This window comes from Sinocyclocheilus rhinocerous, unplaced genomic scaffold, assembly GCF_001515625.1.
Source record: "Sinocyclocheilus rhinocerous isolate Xijiao unplaced genomic scaffold, SAMN03320098_v1.1 scaffold892, whole genome shotgun sequence".
Classification (NCBI taxonomy): Eukaryota; Metazoa; Chordata; class Actinopteri; order Cypriniformes; family Cyprinidae; genus Sinocyclocheilus; species Sinocyclocheilus rhinocerous.
Genome location: NW_015642825.1, coordinates 1,407,815 through 1,417,605, shown reverse-complemented (window position 1 = coordinate 1,417,605; position 9,791 = coordinate 1,407,815). Strand labels below are relative to the sequence as shown.

The 9,791-nt window shown below is 35.1% G+C and overlaps 1 protein-coding gene across 1 annotated transcript in view; it reads left to right on the top strand.

Annotated features, from left to right (window-relative positions):
- LOC107756690 (5-hydroxytryptamine receptor 4) overlaps positions 1 to 9,791 on the top strand; it is a 106,002-nt gene that overhangs the window by 8,813 nt on the left and 87,398 nt on the right. The gene's annotated exons all lie outside the window — the stretch shown is intronic.

Sequence of the window (9,791 nt, the reverse complement as noted above, 5' to 3'; positions counted from 1 at the left end):
GGTTTTTGATTGTTTAGCTTCATAAGGCCTCAATGTGTCCTCAGGAGCCTTTGGTAATTTGGTCTTGTCTGCTTATGTTTATTTGACTCTCAAAAGCCGGCAGCCAGAGATGTGCAGTTTATGAATTGCAATGTTTTCAAAGACAATGTTTTCCCCTAAAAATTTCCTTTACTGTTCAATTGAAGATAAAAGTTAACTACATCTTGGATGGCTTGAGGGTGAGTCAATTAACAACAAATTTTCATTTTTGGGTGAACTATCCCTTTAAGCCTGCATGTTTAGTCTGTATGACAAATGTTATAAATGCAGATTGTTATTAAATAAAGGCTATTATGTGTTGTAATGTGTGTGTTTTAGTGATTGATAGACACCAGGTAATAATTTTCTTAAACTCAATATAAAATATAATAACTAGTTATACAGCAATTTCTTAGGATGCCCAAATAATAAATCTTAGTTGAGGTAACATATGAAACACATGGAGTGAATGGTTAAATTTTAATTGACACAATTTGCTGTAGTTTTCTAAATGTTTGACCAATTAAATAATTTTAGTTGAATAGACTATAAAACTATTTCAGTAAAGGTTGAGCCAACTAAAAAATAACAATTCAGGCAACACTTTGAAGACAGAAATTGACTGAACGTAAAATTTCTGTGGAACTTGTTACTAAATAATAATGAGTTGAAACGGCTTGAAATTTTTTGCAGTGTTCTTTTACTGTTCCACACATCCCTATACATCTCTGTGATTCTTAGAAAATATATTAAAATCTTTCCCTGTAAACTCAGCATGATATTTCAAAGCATTACAATGGAAGCCTGTTTCCGCCACAGAATAAAAAAAAAATAATAAAAAAAAATAAAACATTTAAAAAAGGATAATTGTGACTTTGAATCTAATTCTTATCTTAGAATTCAGAGTTTACGTATAGCAATTCCTTTTTTTTTCTGTTTCCACCACAGAATAAAACAATTGAAAAAGTTAACAAAAAAATTAAAAGAAAGTTGTGACTTTTTTTCTTGCAATTCTGAATTTTATCAAAATTTACATTTCACAACTTTTTTTTTTAATTACGACTTTTTATCTCACAATTCTGACTTTTTTCCCCTCACCATTCTGACATTTCTTCTCATAATTGCTGATTTTTTTTTTTTCAGAATTTTGAGGAAAAATTCTGAATTGTGAGATAAAAAGGAAACTGGCTTCCATACATTACAGTGCATTACAGTATGTTGTAAATAAATGAAGCCAGTGTGTACAATTCTGTACATCACTTTCCCCCTTGTTATATTTATGCCTTTAATTGCGCCATTTCACTTTCTGATTTTTAAATTTGATCTAATTTAAATAGACCGAAATGAATGCATAGACATTCTTTTGGGTTTCTATTTGTAATTATACAGAGGAAATGAAACAAAAGAGTTTGAATTGTTATTAGGGATGTTCATTTCGGTTATTTTTCCTAACCGACAACCGACGCTCGTTAACCGATTGTTAACCGTTAACCGACAAGATTATTTTAAATTAGAATTGAATTAAATTAGAAAGGATAAGTGTCTGTGACCCGTTAAAAAATACTAACATTTGTTTTCCGGGGATTAATTTTACATTCGCAAAAAGCAGCAAACAACAGAACATGAGGATTCGCATGGTCATATCATATCACATGTCACATATCACATATCACATATCACATACGCGAGTGAAGCCTAGGCTACATAATAAATAATAATTTGCCATTCAAATACATCGCGAATACGAAAACATTTGACCCTTCTTCATTGAAAAGAAAAATATATAGTTAAGACTATGACTATGACTGCCAAAATAATGAATTATGTTTTACATCAGTTCCAATTATTTCTGAACAAAAAAAAGGAGAATCAACTGTGTTGATAACTCAGACACATTCCTACTTGCATTCATGCATTTAGTGAAACAGATCCTCATCTCCAGCCTATTTTTGATGCCATTCTGGTGTCACTTAGCACATTTACGTATATATGTAAAGAGCCATAATACAATCACTGGTTGTTGTGACAATTCATTTTCAGAAAGTACTTTTAAAGATGCCAATTCTCAGTCAAAAAGCAATGCGAGCGCCTACAGTAGTCACCCATGTTTTCAGATGTCTTTGTTCTGGAAGCATTTTTCTCATTCATTTTCTCCATTTCCGTAAGTTCTTCAGTAAAGCATTTCAACAAGCCATGCACCAAACCAACCAGCTCTGAGATGAATCACAACATCACTAACTATGTTTTGAAGAAAGTCGTGAAAGAAAGTAAGGAGAAAGACATAATTTGCAGTGCTTCATGGAGCAGTAACTGATGAGCTCTTTTCTCGTGATTTCCATTTTCGTGGTAATAGTGACTTCTTTGGTCATGCTTCGTTAAGGATTATGGGTTTAGAAGGATATATATTCATATAACCTCTACACAAGCTATTCTCTATGCTAAACATCTGCAGTAATACTACTGAGTAAAATTTCAATGGGATCTATTCCAAAACTGGCAAAAATTGTGTGAATGACTGCAAGCCTAATTTGCAAATTGTCCTGTAGGCAGGACATCGCTTTTTGTTTCTTCAGCTGTGAGCACTTGTATGTCCCAGTTGTTAATTTTTACTAAAACAGATCTCTCTCTCTCTCTTTTTTTTTTTACTTGTCCACTTTAAATCTGTCTTGTAACTTTCTTTCTTTCTTTCTTTCTTTCTTTCTTTCTCTCTTTCTTTCTTTCTTTCTTTCAACAATGCCCAAAATGTATTTGACTGATCCTTGTGGCATCCATCATTACCACCACAACCAACAATTTTGCCTCAGTAATAGAGTTTAAAGTGTCAGTATCAGTGAAGATTAAGTTTGAGATGAATTATGATACATGATGTGTGACGAAAAATCAAGTTACATTTTGAATCTGAATATATATGTGTGTGTGTGTGTCCTTCCCAATAAACCTGTATTTTTGTAAACTACTAGAAATAGTGTGATTGTTTTTTTTATTGGATTTAGGATGCATAAAATGCTAGCTAGTCTCAAAAATAAATTATTTGAAGTTTTCAGCATATGTTTTAAAATCTCACCATCATTTCCACCACATTTAAAGGTGCGGTATGTGATATTACTGTAACATTTAGTATTTGAAATGGGTACTGCAGTCCAAATTTAAAAAATTAGAGAGAGTTGATTCTCCCGCACCCTCCTCCTCCTCAGACTCAATGCTCACGTGGGTTGCCAGATTGAGGACACGCAACAGGAGCGAGCACAATTGACAATGGATGGCAACAAGCCTTACATTGTAAGTTGATTTATCCGTGTTTTAATATTACTCTGGTCACAGAGCTTTTTAGATGGCTGCCAAGGCTGTTTAGGCCGGGTAGAATCTGTGATCTCTGACTCTGTTCGTTTGCTGGCTTCCATGGCTGCAATACGCGGTGTTTCGAAATAGACAACCCGGGGTGTCGAAATACTATTGGGTAAACTGGCAGTGGGTGGAGTCAAACAGACCAAAACAAAAACAGACATTCCGACACAGAACGCACAAAGTCGAATAACTGGCTGTAGCGTTGTTTTTTGGAGAAACATGCATGTGAACTTAGCATGTTTCCGAAATATCTGCAAACATATTATAGTATTTTTATATTTAGCACAGTCAAAAAATTAAATAAAGCACCTTTAATTAATTTAACAACATATCCATACTGCCAGTTTTCCATTTCCTGTCCCATATTTGAGTGGTAAAAATTTGGCAACCCTAGACAGAGCGGTGTGCAAATGATGACTGCAAACATTCTGAAATTAATTTCAGCCAGTTCCATGAATTACATTACTTCAATCTTGGTTTCACACTTTAGTGCAAATAATAAGTTGATCAAATAACAGATGAGCTCCCTCATGGACAGTCTCGGTTGGTTAACAGAATGAAAAAACGAGTGTGTTCTCAGAGGAAATTTGTTGACTACACAGACTCACAGAGGAACGTGACACTGAATTAGAATGAATTATTCTCACATTTTGCAAGGTTATAATCTGGCCAGAGGACACTGAGAAAGCATTACTTTTTTGGTACACCTTATCTATTTTATTCGTTGAAGATGCAAGACAATCAGCATGCTCATTTCAAACCAGCATTTCATTTTCTCTGCCTGCCCGAGGCAGTAATTGCAGCATTGGAACAATCCCATTTGTCTGTGCTTATAATTTTATTTTATTACTAAGGCTTTTACTTTGGGGTCTGTTTGAGGAATATAATCTGTGAAAGCATTTACTTTAGTTCAGCGTATACAAAAGTGGGTGCAGATCAAAATAAACAGCTTGCCTTGAGTTCATGCACAAGATGGTGAGTTTATCACAGCAAGAACTCCCTTGTGCTGACCAGCTGAACCATAAAGCAACTGCAAGATGCAAAGTAACGTTTCTACTTCTGAAAAGCTTTTCACTGGGCTTCTGAGGACAGGATGACAGTCCATCTTGAGTTAAAACCCACTGAGAAGACATGCTTTCAGAATGTCTCGCCACTGTGATGAATAATTTGTCAACTAGAGTCTCTCATGGAGTTTTTCTTTGCTCTGGATCTTCATATGCATACACTCTCTGCAGTCAGGGGCTGTGTTTCAAAGCTCATTCAGCTTCTAACTAAGCAGCGTTTGTTGGCCATCATAACATGCTATTGATCCCCCAAAAATGATGATTCAGATTTGGTTAGTGACCGAAGTGGCTGAGCTATGATGTCCAGAAATGCTGTATACTAAGGTAGCCCACTAGGCTTGAATAGGGCAGTTTGTTTTATATTATTTTCCCCAAATTCTATTTGATTTTTTTTCTAAATTACGTTTAGTTTTTTCCCAAATTCTGTTTTTTCAATTATAATTTTTTGGACTCTAAATGTTAAATGTAATTTTAGTAATAAAAAAAATAAAAAAAATAAAAAAATCAAATTAATTGAAATCATGAAATGTATGAATTTTTTAAATGTATGAATGAAACAGTTTATTAAAAGTTTAACAAAAAAATTATTTTTAGGGCCCTAAGAAATTAATTAGATTTTTTTTCAAATTGGCTTACTTTTTAATTTTTCTGGATTCAATTTTAATGTTTTTATTTATATATATATATTTTTTTTTAATGGTTTAAATTTTAATAATCAATCAGTAGTGAATAAAATCTAATCAATTGAAACTTTAAAACTTAAAAAAAAAATGTTTTTAATTTTTTAATAATAATAATAGGGCCCTCTGAAATGTTTTTTTTTTTTTTCAGATTTTGTTTTCTGAATTTATGATTCAAAACAAATTTATTATAAAAAACGGAGGTCAAAAATCATGATTACATCTTTTTAAATAATTACATCTTTTAAAATGTATTCAAATGAAAATCCTTTATTTTTTTTGGCAGACAAACTGTTGCACAACAGAGGTTTTGATAATTATTTTCTTAATAATTGTATTATTATTATTACTTTGAGAAGTATATTCTACTGTACAACAGCAATGCATTTCTGTTACAATTTCAAATTAAAATGAATATTAATTTAGACTAAATTCATCCAATATTTGCCAAATTCCATAATATTTCATGTTATACAGTACAATAAATTATATTTTTATGACTGAGTTCCGCAATTCCATCACAGGGCCCTACTTAAATACTTCAAAAGTGCCTACAGCATGCAAAAATGCTATTAGTTAGAACTATTCAAATATGCCTTAGATTCTCATGTATGTTTCTAGGTAGGAAGTATTTTGAAACGCAGCCAGAGGTTGTGTTTTTGATAATCTTGAGGTCTGCAGTAGAGTGTGTGGTCGGTGACGGTGGTTTGCGCAAAGGAAACGCTACACAGTATGGGAGTCCTTGGACTCTGCTCTCAGCCTCTGACACGTCAAGGAACCCAGACGGGCAGTAATTGGTCATAAAATACTAGGAGGTGTTAAGATTGTAAAACCATGGCATCCACTATTGAATTAGACATGGTGACAACATTGTTCTCAGAGAAATGACTTGATTTTGGTCCAAGGCAGGGTTATTTACAGGCCTCTCTAGAAAGCAGTAGGATCTGTGAAATCACCAGAGTGTTACTGGATGGTTTACCAAGACTACATGCTGAATGTCTGATAAAGTCTTTTAAAGCAGAGATTTGTGCTCTATCTGGACTTCGAAGTTGTATTTAATCACAGGATGAAGAAATTACCCTGTTGACTGGAAAGTTCAGCTGTGGGCTGTGTATAGTGTCGGCAATGCTATGAGAACTGATTGCTAGCTACTGTTTGCTTTTGACAAGCCATTTGTGTACAATATATAGTTGGTGAGTAGCACTGTATTCATTTCCCATGAACATATTGTTCTTGTTTTAGCATATGCTGTCAGGGGATGTTTTAAATCTTTTATTCTATTTATAATACATAATAAATTGGTTTATTATAATCTGTTTACTTTGCCATATAATAATGCTTAATATTTCAAAGTTGTTGTTAAATCGGAACATAAATTTTTATTTCCCATCAACATGAATATCTCTCAGTTAAAGACATCTTTGGCTCGGAAATTTAGAGGATTTAACACACTTGAAGTTATTTACATACATTTCTAAAATCCAGATCAAGTGTTTCAATTCATCTAGGTCAAATTTTCTGCGGATGAGTCATCTTATACTTCCCATCATAGCTTATGGAAGCCCCCAGAATATGTATTGCTCTTTTATATATAATCCTATACAATGAGATATATTCATATAATGTACATCCAGCCGGTTGTTATCAGAGAATAAACCCTGACAGGGTGAGCAGGATCCTAATGTGAAGCAGACGGGTCTTGCATCACCCTGAATGGGTTTATTCTGCTAAATAATTATAATAAATATTAAATAATTAGACATGAAATATTGATTTGAGTTGAAATATTTTATTAGCTCTTTAAACTCAAAGCTTCTGAAAAGAAAAACTGTTCCTAACAAACGGCTTTGAGCCATCATATCTGAAGAAAGTTCAGACAAGAAGGATATTTAAGGCACATATAATATAATAATATACAGTCGAATTACTAATTACAAGGGATGGGATGATAAATCAAGGGTTTTAGAGCTATAAAATTAATCATTTGGTCTTGGAAGTATTTGATGTGAAATGTTTGAGCTTTCATATTGGCCGCTTTTATGACCCTAGAACGTGCTAAAAATACAATCCAGAGAATCTGCAAAGGCAAGGGTTTAAAAGAGTAGATGCCCCAGATCATCATTAAACCCAAAATTTGCATTTAAATGAAATGTGAAATTCCTCGGAGCGTTACACAGCCTCAGGCATAACGATGAGGCTCATTTGGAAAGAAGAGCCTTTCTCTGCACTCGTTTCTCTCTCCTTTACTCGCAGAGCTGAGTACTGAGAGAACCTCAGGTGCTGGAGACCCTCCTCACATCTGGGAGACGGTCTCCAGTGTTAATTCAGTCTGCCCGCTGGAGAGGGCTGACTCAGCGAGGCCTGTTTTATTTAGATGGAGGAAAGTTTGAAAGGTCCTCTCAGTTTTCAGTGGGTGGCTGAGTCAAATGCCTCAAATTCAAAAGATCCTTCAATTTTGAGCCAGGAGATTGAGTTTACCTGAGAGGAGTCGTGTATCTGTGATCTGCGTGAAAGAATGAATGACGCTCTGATTAGTGTCTTGTACTATTGGAAAAACTGGTGCTGATATTGAACAATATAATAAAAGATGGGATCTGTAAAATACTTTAATGTTTTTGAAAGTCAATTATTTGATCACAAATACAGTAAACACCAATAATGTGAAATATTATTACAATTTCAAATAATTGTTTTCTATTTGAATATATTTTAAAATGCACTGCAAAAAATGTAATATTATTCTTTGTCCGGTATCATCTAACAGCAGCAATGACACATCCACATCTTACATCCTGTGCATCCTGTACATCTTCTGCATGTCCTTTGTGAAAGTGTCTACTTGAAGGTTAAAAACAGGTAATATTTTAATTAAACTGTGCCGTGTGATATGTGCAGTTTTTCTGAATTGTCTATGTCAAGATTTGCTTCTAAAGGAGCTGAATTATAAATACAGAGGAGTTTTTTTTTCTTCTTCTCCGTACTTACGTGCCACTCTAGACTAGATTAGAAAGCCCCTTGTGGGCCAAACACATTTTGTAGCTTTCAGATTTCATAAGCATCCGGTTTATTTAATTCACTCTCATTTTAAATGGCTTTTGAAGTCACTTGCAAGCAAATAAAAATTGGAAGGGACTGAGTTAGAACAAACCGTGTCTGTGTTTTATGATTTTGGCGTATGTTTGGCATGTGTTGTGCTAAAACTAATGGCATTTGGCAAGCTGGTTCAGGTGCTGTTCGCTTCAGTCATTTCTTCTTGTCTGTCTATGTTTATTAGATTATGCCAGAACTCATGTCCTCTTTATGTATGTAGCGGTGTATGTAGGGATGTGCGATTTTGACAAAAAATGACATTTATTGGTAGGGGTGTAACGTTACACAGAAGTCACGGTTCGGTACGTACCTCAGATTTGGGGTCACGGTTTGATACGAGTTTATTATAACAGAAAATGTTTTTTTTTTTTTTCATTTATTTTGAAGAGACAGTTGTGCTATACTTGTAACATGAGCAGTTGTTTTTTATTTAGATTGTATAATTTCAAGATTTAAAGCAAAACCAGAATAGTCTGACTTCAGATTTGTGAAATTATGCTACATAAGACACCTGCACAAAACTAAAAGCAGACGGACTAAATGAAAATGTAAAATGTATTCTCTAACAGCAGGTGGCGCTTATGGAACTGCAGCGATATAGAGTTTCCTTGGTTTCCACTGTAAACAAAGCAGCTGCGCTTATAAACACTACTTTAAAATGCATTATATGGAGGTAAGAGGAAAAGCAAATGCAAAAGACATTTCTGAAGACAGTCCCCCTACTTACCCCTACAACAATTCCGAAATTGTCGCAGACGATAAATATCTCACACCCTTAGGTGGGTGTGTAGTCATTTAAACTTGACGGTGATGATTGGGTGTCGTTCTGGGTGTCAGTGTGTATATGAATCAGTAGAGCCCCTCATGTGGCTCGTGTTTGCATGTTCAGGAGAATGTAAAACACAGACTGGCCACTAACCGGGAGAATTGTGTCCTGTCTGGAGGTGTAAGATCCATGTTGGTGGGCTCTTGCTGGAATTCTCCTCTCAGGCAGAGCTGATGATGATGAGAATCCCACCAGTACAGCCACGTCTACTGTAAACCTTTACCAGACCCCGTGTTCTGGGTGTCAATGGTCACATCAGGAGAATGTAAAACACAGACTAACTGGCCACTAACCGGGAGACTTGTGTCCTGTCTGGAGGTGTAACATCCATGTTGGTGGGCTCATGCTGGAATTCTCCTCTCAGGCAGAGCTGATGATGATGAGAATCACACCAGTCCAGCCACGTTTACTGTAAACCTTTACCAGACCCTCTCACTCTCTCTGTCTGTGTATATGTGTGTGTGTTTCACGTGGGCATGCTTCCCAACTGCAGAGCTGCTCTTATTGTGCCAGCATGGATTTATACGTCTGTGCATGTGCCGAACCCAGACACTTATTGCAGTTACAAATCTCCTTGCTTCAGATGTGAAAGAAAACAGGAGACGATTCATTTGGCATGGAGCTCTCTCCAGCTGAATGAATCAAACCTCTCATAAATGCCACTGGAAATTGAGTGAAGTCTTAAGAGCTTATAGTTGCGACCCATGTTAGGTTAAAAAAAGAAAACTAGCTATATTTCTGTTATTAATTATACCACCCTCACCCTCA